The following is a 12,908-nucleotide window of genomic DNA, read 5'->3' on the forward strand; positions in this document are numbered from 1 at the left end:
CGTCTAACCGTGAACTAGTACCTACCCTCTAACTGGGGGAAGATTTGTTCATAAAAAATCAACATAGTTCGTTTACGAAGATCGTAGTTGCAGTAAATACCTATTCGTTTTTATGCAAAACTTTATAATAACCTGTTTAGGTACAGATCATAATTAGACATCCCCAATCCTCACACCTATTATATGGGTCGAGCTGTGATTTTCTCATCTCTACTTTAAATATAATCGAAATTACACCAAATAATATAGGACATTTGTATGTACGAGCTAATAAAAACATTCCGGGCTAAAAAGTCGTTAAAGTTTCTTTAAATAATCCGTACGGTGTTCAGTAAAAACATAAAAAAGTAATCAATATATAGAAAACAAATTTAATTTGATCGGAATATTATCCAATATTTGGTCATTGGTGCAAATTAAAGAAATGCTTGACGCCCCAAGCCTTGTGACAACCACACACATGCACCTAGAGAACTTTTGTCTAAGATTTGTTTGGTGCTCCTAAAAATGTAATGCAATATGCATTTATGTACCTATATATACATACGATATAGATTATTTAAACAAAATTAAAACTATATTGAAATACAAGTAAATCATTGAACATTTATTTTAAATAATACATTAAATTAAATTTTAAATCACGCATATGTATTATAATATATTATAATCAGAACTTAGAAAGTCAAAAGTATTGGAATTTAATAACATTTTAATCCAACAATATTTCAACAATAACTAACAATAATTAACGTTTCGAAATAATATTGACTATGAATTAGTTCGTTCCTGCACTATTAAGAAGGTAGGTACATAATATGATTAGGTGCAGTAGAAGTTAAGAGAGTTTCATCCCCTCACCGTCACCAAAATCCCAGCTATTAAATAAATAGATAATATTAAAAATAATTATTACATGCCTAAATATATGAAACCCCACCCCATAAATAATCTTTACTTACGTTTTTGATCAATTAAAGAGTACGTACTGACATACTTGGCATATGAATACGCTTAACTTTTTGTAACAATTGGGGTAGTAGTAAATATGCAGCTAGTAAATATGGTGTATATCGTAATTAAGATCAACAACAATACATCTTTTAGGAACATTTTAATAACATGTCGGCACAAAACTAATGATACAAGTTGTGACTCGATTTTCAGACATGTTCATCGAAATCAAATAAACCTGGCCTAACTCAGTAGATACAATACGATTCTGAGTAAATTAAATAAGGTTTAAATATTTCAGTAATTATTTACAGAAAAAAATATTTTGAAATTATCAGGATTTAGTCATTGAATGTTATAGGTAGGTAGTAGATAGACTATATATAACTATGCTTGCCATTCATCCCTGTTTTTAAGGCATGTCCCGATGTCCAGGCTGATCATTCAGTTTGTCCCGGTTAATAGAAGCTGAGAAATTAAAATTTAATATTGTATTATTTAATAATTAAACATAGAACAATATTGTACATTATATCATGGTTACCTACAATAATAATGTATTTTAGTATCCATATGAACGTTACATCAAAAAAAAAAAGTCATTCGATATGATGTCTCGATTTAGGGATTTCAAAATCTGGTAACCCTATATAAAACCAATACTCTTATTGTACAACCACTTTAAAATATTTAACTCCGAGGTTTTGTTGATTGTATTAGAGATTAAATCGGGTAGTATTTAAATGGAAAGTCAAGATGGCAAATTTTTGGAAAGCGGCTAATTTCTTGAATTTAAAATTTCTTAATGCTAACATATTATGTTTTGTTTTTGTTTTTTTTTTTTCAAAAATGGAAAATTTTTCAAATGCAGATTAAATAGAAGCAGTGACGCCAAACCTTAAATCCAGGTAGGGCAGATACCCTATCTCATAATATTTCAGTGGTGGATGAGTTGGTAGTCTCCCGGTCAGCAAGTCATTAGTTATATTAAATTTTAAACAAACACGGTTAAACACACTGTCCCTGAATTTAAGCCACGTGTCTTATTTATCTAATAATATTTGCAAATATTATTATTACGCTCTAAATCCAATCATGGTCAGGTATCATCGTTTTATAAACACTTGCATACCTGAATTGTTTGGTTTCGGTGTCACTGAATAGAAGTATGTAGTTTTGAAAGGTGGAGAAGTCATAGACAACAAGCACATTTTTTCTTTGATCCAATAGATATTTTTATACATTCTACAATACTAACCGTTGGTTTTGTTAACAGGTACATTTTATAAATACAATAATTATATAATATACAAAAAGATCAGTCAGGAACTCTCAATTCGTCGTTCGCAGTAAGTCGCGACCGTACGATGGGTTGGGCACAATGTGACCAATCTGTGGAACACGGTGCCCAAGCCCTAAAACAATTAAATTAATATTAGATGCTAACAATTCCAAGTAAAATTGGATTTTCACTAAATGACGTGTTGTGTAACGTTAAATATTTAACTCGTAAAGATAAGGAATATGTATTACCAAGACTTAGTGGTCGACAAATTGTTATCAATCTACATACCTAAAATACGTTGTGTCGAAGTAGCATCGGCATTGAATAGGTCAAATTTTTTTTAACCGAAATTATTCATTATTTAGATCACAATTTTTAATTCAGCATATATTTAAAACAGTATAGAACCCATTATACAAGTAGGTATTAGTCCGGGGATAAATAAATATTAGACATTTAAATGGACATTTTGTCATTAAATATGACATTTTTTAAAAGACAATTTAACCATAGAATCCCATCCAATAATAATCAGTACTAAATCATCTAGTAAAACCTTCATTTTTCTTCTTTTATTAAGTTCTTACAATCCTTGTAGGATTTATTATACCTTCTCCTTTTTTCTTTCATCTATATTTATCACTAACTTATTATATCCTTATTTCTTGAGTAAATTTACTGAGGTCATACCACAGATATATATATTAAATATATATTTAATATATATATATCTATGGGTCATACCTATTAAATTATTATGTTTACCAAAGTCTTCTTCTCTAAGATAGTTTCTTGACATTTTTTTAATCATCTATGTATGGTACATAACATAGACATGATATAATTTTATGTGAATTGACCAGTAGGCATAGTAATAACTCATTTTTTCATATTCTCATTAAATATAAAGTATAAGGCAAAGACAGCTTATAAGCACATTCTACTGGGGCAGTGCCTAATATTTAGTTATAATATTGAAAATTGCTACATTTATAATTAAAAGGTAAAACTAAAACATTTTATGGTAATTAACTGTAGGGCAATGGCTCCCAACAGGTGGGGGGGGGATTTAGAGTTGGCTCAGTGCAGAATATAGAATTGATAAAACTACAAAAATGATTGTTATTTTACATTTACAATGTGTAAAATTGAAATCGCTATATATTTTCAGATTATTCTGCATCAATAACAATTATATTTTATAATAATAGCAGATAGACCTTTTTGCATTTAATCTAATATTGATCGGTATAAAGTTTGATTCGCACAAACAACTAAAAAATTACCATAACTGTAATTTAATAGGGGTGGAGTGGGGGGGGGGGGAAATGAGAGTTTTTAAAATTTACCAAGGAGCATAAGATGGAAAAGGTTGTGAACCACTATTGTAGGGGGTTGTAGGGAAGCTTTGCTCCCTACGGATCACCTTGGGGTGGATCATTTTAATACTCCCAAGTTTTAAACTGAATGTGGGCCTATGATATGGTTGTCTGCATAGACATACTATAGTAATAGATAATTGTTACATCATATTTATTATTAATGCTAAATAAGAATGGTGGTATTAGATGAAAAATTAAAAAAATATATAATATTAACAATTTAAATTTAAATGATTATTATTTTTTTTCAATTCTTGGTTACACCAAATATTTTTATCTTAAAACATGAAAATTGCATTGATTATGATTACAGTAGTCTAGTTTTGCTGCACTTGACCCAAATATTAAAGGAAAATTATATAATTAAGATTAAGGACCAGTGAGGATTGGTTGATAAGGGCTGAGGGTTGTTTTACTTTCAGCCAGTAAATCAGAATAGAATTGCCATAATAGGACGAATAATTAATTAAAATTATACAAAAAATTAGAAATTCGTAATTATCAAATTGTACAAAATATCAATTGTTCTAACGGCATCTAACATATTAAATATTCAACCAATAAAAATTAAAATACAATTTTTAATTTTTTTTTGTAAAAAAAATATATTTCATCACAATATTGTAAAAGTATATTTTATTTTACAACAAATCCATACAATTATTGTAAATAAAACTTTATAAAACTTAACATTAATTGAAAATATTAAAATAATTGTTGTTTATCGATCAAATTAGAAGCAAATATTAAAGATATAATATAAATAAAATAGTAAAGAAAATTTTAAATAATTAAGTACAGAGAGCTTAATATTAAGTTATGAGAACCAAAAACATAAAGAAAAGATAGGTTTAGGATTAGCAGCACGATTTAAGCAAGTGATAAAGAGAGGAATCTAGATAGTGTGCAAATAAATAAAGCTAGAAGAAGGAAACTAACAAATAGGTTTAAGGAATTTTGAAGTTCAAAGAAAAAAAAAAATATGACTGATATATACAATGGCCAATAAAGCTGGTAATAAGTAGAACTTGAAGACCAAAGAGTAGTCATGAAATTGGTGAGCATGATTCTCTTTATACCTTTATATTAAACAAAATCACCTCATAGGTAGTGACGAATACTAAATTAAATCAATAAATATTCATTATTACTTTATTTCTAATCATAAGTGATTCTTATAAAGTGCAACTAAGCCACCAAAATGTATTTTATCTATCTGTAAGGAATCACCTCATAGGTAGTGACGAATACTGAATTAAATCAATAAATATTCATTATTACTTTGTTTCTAATCATAAGTGATTCTAATAAGTGCAACCAAAACAACAAAATATATTCTATCAGTCTGTAAGGCAGCAATTCCCAAACTGTGCTTCAAAGAAGCCTTAGGGCTCTGCAATTTTTCGTAAAGTGCTTCGTTCGTTTAACCATAGAAAATGTAAAAATGTAATAATTATTGATCAGTATTTAAAATATCGAGGGTATATATTTTTACAAGAATCCATAAACTCAAATATAATACACCAATACATATAAAACAATATTAAAATCCCAATAGAAAAATATAAATTATTAATTTTAAATATGCATTCCCATTCTAGTTACTTCCCAGCCAGAAATATTGTATATAAATATAATATTAAATGTACACTATCAAATTTTGGGTTTCCTCCTCTATAATTACATATCATGAGTTAAATGCTTCGTAGAACACAGCCAAATAAAACTCAATACTAAATATTTCTTGGAGCTTTACGAGGAAATTTACTGCTCCATGGCTAAAAAAGTTTGAAAATCGCTGCTGTAAGGAATCACCTCATAGGTAGTGACGAATACTGAATGAAATCATTAGATATTCATTATTACTTTGTTTCTAATCATTAGTGATTCTAATAAGGTGCAACCAAATCATAAACATATATTTAATCAATCTGTAAGTAATCAATCACCTCACCTCATAGGTAGTGACAAATACTAAATTAAATCATTATTTATTTAGTGATTATTTTAGTAATTATTTTTATTAATAGTTAAGTAATTTTTAGCTGAATTTTTTTATTGAATCTACCTTATTAAATTATTAATAAGAATTTAAAGTTGGATGTAATAAGCTTTTTGATAAAAATTATAATACACAGTCTAACAATAAATATATAATAATATATATATTCCAAAATAAAATGCTTTATCTTTTTAATATTTGCTTGGATTCAGCTTAAAGTAATGGCATTACAATTGTATGACTATTGCATCAATATACAAGTATACTTAAATTAATAACCTAATTATTTAAGTAATAACTTTTCTAAATTTATGTATAGAGGGCTAAAGACGCTGCAGCCCTATAGAATATATAACATTAATAAATAATATAATAAAAAATAACAAATATGATAATGTGTTATATAATATTTAGATATATATTATCATAAGTAAGGGAAAACACTCCTTCCTTCCAAATGAAGATGTGCATAAATAATTAATTGGAAATACCCAAGTATAAATTTATAATTCTATGATTCTATAACATTATTTTATATTTAACACATTATTTTTAAGATCTGATTTTGGTAAATATTTTAAAGATTATACTTATACGAAACAATTATTTTCTTTTTTCATAAAATTCAGTTTAACCAACCTTATTATGAAATTAATTGGTATTTAGGTATATTAATATAGTAATGTAAAATTAGTTGTAAACTATTTATAAACATAGGTTCTAATCCAATTATTTTCCTTCACTCAGAATTATTTTTCAAAACCAATAGTACATTAACTTCAAAGATATAAGAATAATTCACCTATATTGGATAATTATTGTAGTAAATTATAACTTTTTTTTTTTTTATTTTAAACTTATAAATAAAAAATAAATTAAATAGCTATAATAATAATTTTTTTTAAATAAAAAAAAAAATGTTAACTATTGTTTGTCATATTTATCTGGTAATTTTAATAAATACAATTTTTTTTCAACTACTCTTTCTAAAAAAAATACACTTAAACTTGAAGTATATTATCCATTTTAAAATATGACCTTAGTAATGTTATTCTTCATCAATACTTAATAATTCACTAGGATACTAAATAAAATGATTTATATCTTGAGAACTTTTAGAACACTTAGCCATACTTCATCATTGTCGTGATTAAATAAAGATTTTATCACAACCATCAAACCTAAAACGAACAAAATATGCAAACATTAGTGTTTTATATTTATTATAAGTATGTTAACTTAAAAAATATAATATTTTAAATATAAGACCACAGAACTTAGTGTGATTATTTTATTAATACATGCTTTCAACACTAAAGCAGTCAAGATCATAATATTTAAGATAGAAATTACAATTATAAATATTTACGTTGAATAAAAGTATGAAATTAAATTAAATTTGGGTCTTTAAATTAAATGTAACAAAAAATTACTAACATCAAATACAATTTACCACCTTAAAAACTGATAACAGATACATTATAATCGAGTATCAGATTGTAAAAAAAATTTTATATAATTTAAAACTGAAATAAGTAGACAGTATAAATATATATATTTTTTTTTAATACAAATATTAATATTAGGGGCTAATCAAATTATGCAAAAACTAATAGCAGTCAATCAACCATCTATAGACGAAAATATACTTACAGAATGAGTCCACGTAGCGCAATTTGTTTGAATTTTAAAACGCGAAGTAGAAATTTCAAATTCACTGGTATGAACGTCAATAAATACCACACCTCACAAGTAAGTAGAGTGCTTAAAAATATTGAGTTCAAATCATAGAAAATATATAATGTAAAACGAACATTGGAGATTTAACACTGTTAAGTGTAGACCACGATTTTTGACATACGAGTACGTTTAAATGTTAATCCATGAATTAAAACTGAGCACTGACATGTGCTGACTGATGATCGACCGCGTGCTCAGTTATCTGATAAGAACCTTGTCCCGCAATATCATAGATAATACATACATTATCTATAATTTCTACCCTCCTTGCAAATCGTGAATTGTATTCCGTTAATAATTATTCATCAGACTCAGAGCCTGATTGAATCAGGGGCGCAATTTCAAAGGAAAATCTGGGGGTGCTGAAGCCCTTCTATCTTTTTCATGTTCCTTAATGGGTATAGACACCCGCAACACGTACAATTCAATAGTTACTAAAATATTTGGTAAATATTTGAATAAATCTAAGTTTAAATAGTTCACTTTGATTTTATATATTTATTGCACGAATTACCCGTATGCAAACACAAATGTTTCATCACTTAATCACTTTTAGATTCAGAGTAAAGCGAAGGCTATTATGGTTTTAAATGATGTTTGTATTATATTTTTTTAACACTTTTTCGGATAGACATACTGGTTCAGAAGTTTTTTCTAGGAACTTTTTAGATTTTAAATTGGCATACGGTGGTACTTTAGATAGGTCATTTTTTTAAATCTTAATAGTTTTTCCAGGCGTGAGGAAAAAACTATCCTGAAACGGAAAAATTCACTGTAAATAAGACTTTTAATTTTCAGATTTTAGTTATTTAGTCATAATTCCAAAAGTAATGTGGCTAGGAACTTGAAACTTTTACCTTATAACAAAGATATTTACTTTTCGTAATTGATAAAATTTTCAAAAAGCGCTTTTGTTTTAATTTTGAACTTTAAAAATACTTAATTTTTTGAAAGTCTTTATGAAATAAAATTTTTTTTTTTGGACATTAAGTAGAAATATAATATCACCTTAATCATTTACGAGTACTTATTTACCGATACTAAAAAAATGATAAAAATCGTTAGTCTCAAATTTATTTCATAAGCGTTTAAGTAAATTATTATATCAACGATTTTTACGGATTTTACTGTTTTTACATCAATTTTTAACATTAAATATTTATTAAAAAAATTTGGTTCATCTAATCATAATGAAACTTTGAATACAGATAAATATTTGATAAAAAACAAAAATTTTTTCTTCGTCAAACATTAAAATGTAAAATAGGTCGATAAAAAAAAAACCTACTGATAATTAGACTAAAAATGGTCAAATATATTTATAAATGATCGATTTTTATACTGAACCTTTGCTCAGAACCGATTTGATAAAAAAATTACTTATCATTTCTTTAAAACTCAGTATATTACTACTAAGCTTGCCAATCGTCCCGGTGTCCTGGCCGATCATTCAGTTTATCCCGGTTAATAGAAGCTGAGAGAAAATAACATTTAATATTATCTTATTTAATAATAAAACATAGAATAATATTGTACATTATATTATTATATTATAGTAATCTAATCGGTATGGTTGTATACAATAATAATATATTTTTGTATTAGCCAATAAATATTTAAATTACAAAACTATATGCTTATTTAATTTTCACATCAAAATAAAAAAAGAGTAATTCAATATAATGGTTAGATTAAATCTGGCAACTTTACCTATTACTATTATCGTGTTCGAGGACCGAAGAAACTAAGGACGAACTTCCACCATCATTATTTAAATAATACATTTATATATTTGTACAGCAAAAACTCTGTTTTTCTATACATAATGAATAGTATAAAGAGTATAAATAAATAGTATAAAGATTTAATGATAATTTGATGGATCGATTTAGATCTCAAATTCTATGAATTTTAAACTATTTATTATAATTATAGTGTCCTATTTTGGATCTCATCCATAAAATATAAAATAATATTTGAAATACCTTAAAAGGTATTTGAAAATATACCTAAAAACTATAAAAGAGATCAGATAACTTTTTTTCAATTTTTTTTTCTTAAGTCAACATAAAAAAAAACCCCTTTGCTGTCAGGATTACCAGTGGAAGATCCAGTATGGGATATCATGTTAATTAACCTGTTAAAGACCTCACCAGACATAAATATCATATAAATCGGAAACAAAAACAGATAACTTGATAACACTTAGAGTAAGAAAAAAGCAATTAGAATAATTAGTGGATTAGTGGATCATGCATTAAGACAACGCGCAGGCTTGTAATGCTTTATTTGTACATCAATATCTGATCAAAAATCAAATTCCAGTGTTACATGCTAGATCTCGTTCCATGCAACTTTTGGCTCTTTCCAGAAAACGCATTAAGATGGACATATTTTGAATCTGTTGGAACTTTAAAACCAAAATTGATAGAGGTATTAAAGGCACTACAAGTAAAAGATTTTCAACACATTTTTAATCAATGAAAAATGCAAATGGAGTAATGTATCAAACTCGTCAGAAAATATGTAGAAGGGGAAAAATGTTATGTAATTAAAAATTGTAAATAAAAAATTTTTAAAATGAAAGTTTCGTTATTAATAGTCACACCTCGTTTAATGGTGTTATGATTATAATAATGGTATAATCTAAATATTGGCTATAAGTAATGGTAGAGGGATAGGTTCATAATGCAGCATCCATAAGATTTGAACTCAAGTTACTGCACATGGCACAGAAGTGCGCGTTTAACGAGTTCTTAGATCCGTTTTCGCAAATTTGGTGTAAACGCTATTCAGCTGCCATTAAGAGTTAACGTACGGCAGAAGTATAAAGGTACGGTTTCCAAGCTGCAACTGCGTTAATGACTGATCTATAAATAAATGAATTTTCATGGTTCTCAATGTGCGATCGGTGTGGCATGTAAACAATAGCCGTTGCGTTCGACGATAGCAGTACTCTGGGAGCAGTGTATTGTATGCGACGCATTGCGATTGTGTAATAAATTATTACTAATAATATTATTATTACGATTTCGAATCTAAAAATGTCCAAAATTCAATTCATTACAACTCATGATGAGATGTTAATTGAAGAAGTTAGCAAGAAGAAGTGTTGTATATCGTACATGAAAAGCATACAGACATAAATTTTAAGATTGGAATTTGGAAAAATATATCTTACGTTGTTGGGCATTGTAGTAAGTATAACATATTATAAGAATAAACAATATAATATAAATAATAAAAAACAATTTCGACTAACAATACACATGTGTGTAATAGTTGAAGATTGCAAAAAACGATGGCGTAATATACACGATACGTATATGAAACATTAAAAAAACTTAGGACCGAATCGTCAGCATTATCAAAGAAAAAATGGACTTGGATTAATCATTGTAATGATCGCTGTACAGGACACTACGCACTCATAATTAATTATTTAAACGACGTAGCACATTCAAAACGAATTCAAGACGTGTGGAGAAGGTAAAATTTTAATTTAATAAAATAAACACTGGTAAAATATTAAATGAAAATAGAGTATTTTTATTAACATGTAAAACACAATTTAAACTTGTAAATATTTTAAATAAATAAAAACAACTATTTAAAACTATGTCTTTAAGCAGTACTGTGCGTTTCTGAATAACGTTTCCCTAGAGACAATGGATAAGCATGGGTGAAACGTGTGTGTGATAATGTGAACGCAAGTAACTACTTCCTAACTCTTCACTTAACCTTCTCTAATTGATGCCAAATGCTCTACCTGTATTTATACTGGTTCTAATCATGACGTAAGTTACATGATGCACCTATTTTAACCTATTTTCTTGTATCACTTCCTTTTAGGTTCAAGTTTGCTTTATTATGCAAATAGATAAAAACAACTTGTTGTTTTTCACCTTTGATCTGGATTTCTAGTTATTTATATTTATATCACATCATCATAAATTATACTACATGTATAATTTCTTATCTTAAGTATATTGAAATTCATAAATTAACTATACTGATTATTGAGCTCACTACACAATTTAACATTTTTTTAAATAACGTAGAATACGAAAAAAATTAAGTACTTATACCAAAAAAATACTTTAAATTGTTAACTGTATCTAGGAATATTAATATTTATTTATTCTATGTTGTTTGGAGTTTCTTGTGTCTTAATATACTTATGTCTAAGTTTTATATTAGAACGTTACTTAATAAAAATTAAAAATAATTTCTTTTTAACCTTATACTCATATTATACTGTTAAATAAAATGATAAAAATTAACGTATCATACTAAAATTAATTTATTAATGAATAAATAAGACTTATAAATTAAATTATTAAGATATTTAAATTTAAATATTTCAGTACAACAACAAATGTTATTGTAAATGATTCTTAAAGTGATTTTATAAGTGAAAAAATTAGCAAAGTATTTGAAGAAGATAATATTACTGAGAGATCCACTGAAGATCCAAATGTTAATGAATCTCAAAAACCAAACAAACATTTTAAATCCAAGTATAACTAAAAAGTCTTCAAAAACCAATCTGGAAGAGCTGTTATTATTCAAAATGTACAAAAACAAAATTAAACCTTTTTAAATAAAATTACCAATGTTGACGAAACGTCAGCCTTTGATTTATGGTATCTTATAGATTGTTGAGTATATGGTTTCATAATATTTGGGCGTCGTCTAAAAGCTTCATCTCATATTATTACGTGTGGTAATACTTTATCAGATCCAGGTGATTAAAATTATAAAACAAAATGATCCATTCAGTATCTTTTGACCTATAGCAGATTTTAAAAATATACCACTGTCGCCTTTTTTACCAAATTAATCAGCATCAATGGCAATATATTTATCGTTGTTGACGATCATTATTAAAATTACAATCGAGAAATAATCATAGTAGTTAAAAAAAAGCGATCCGTTTTTTTCTGGACATTTAATTCGAACGTATTTTCCATCTATTGCAAGAACACAGTTTGGAAAATTCTATTTGGTCCAAAATTCAAATGCTTTTTAATTTAAGTCAATAGTTGATACATCGGATAGAAAAATTGGCATTAGACATTTTTTTTTAACATCGAAAGTGTATCTTTAATGATCCCTAACCTATATTCTATTCTCAATTCTAACTCTGAAATTGTCATTAACTTATTAATAGCCTTTATACTGGAGACTGGCTTTAAAATCTAATCTATGTAATATTGTATTTTTTTGTATTCTTTCTCAATTTAATGTAATTTTTACCACCTAATAATTTTCGGGCTATAATTGTATTAACAAAAAGCTAATAATAATAAAAAAAAAACACACAACAGAAATAATTATTAATTTTTTTTAACTATTTAATATACTTATTATGTTTAGATATGTATGTGATATGCATAATGTATATAAACTTTGATCTTTTAGACATTTTATTTAAACACCACCGATTTATGCATTATAATTATAATAATTATTATTATTATTGATTAATAGAAAAATATAAATTTACCTTATAGAAATAGCTAATTTCTCATCTGGCAAAATT

At 26.6% G+C, this 12,908-nt stretch overlaps 1 long non-coding RNA gene and 1 pseudogene across 1 annotated transcript; one reads left to right on the forward strand and one right to left on the reverse strand.

Moving 5' to 3' along the window:
• Positions 1–6,630: 6,630 nt before the first annotated feature.
• On the reverse strand, positions 6,631–7,547 carry LOC112693575. The gene is made up of 2 exons (XR_003149491.1): positions 7,277–7,547; positions 6,631–6,804 (listed from the first exon to the last, which is right to left on the reverse strand). It is a non-coding gene; the product is annotated as an uncharacterized LOC112693575 (long non-coding RNA).
• A 2,860-nt stretch (positions 7,548–10,407) lies between these two features.
• On the forward strand, positions 10,408–12,028 carry LOC112693522 (annotated as a pseudogene).
• The last annotated feature ends 880 nt before the right edge of the window (positions 12,029–12,908 follow it).

This window comes from Sipha flava, unplaced genomic scaffold (genome assembly GCF_003268045.1).
Source record: "Sipha flava isolate LNK unplaced genomic scaffold, YSA_version1 88_pilon_pilon, whole genome shotgun sequence".
Classification (NCBI taxonomy): Eukaryota; Metazoa; Arthropoda; class Insecta; order Hemiptera; family Aphididae; genus Sipha; species Sipha flava.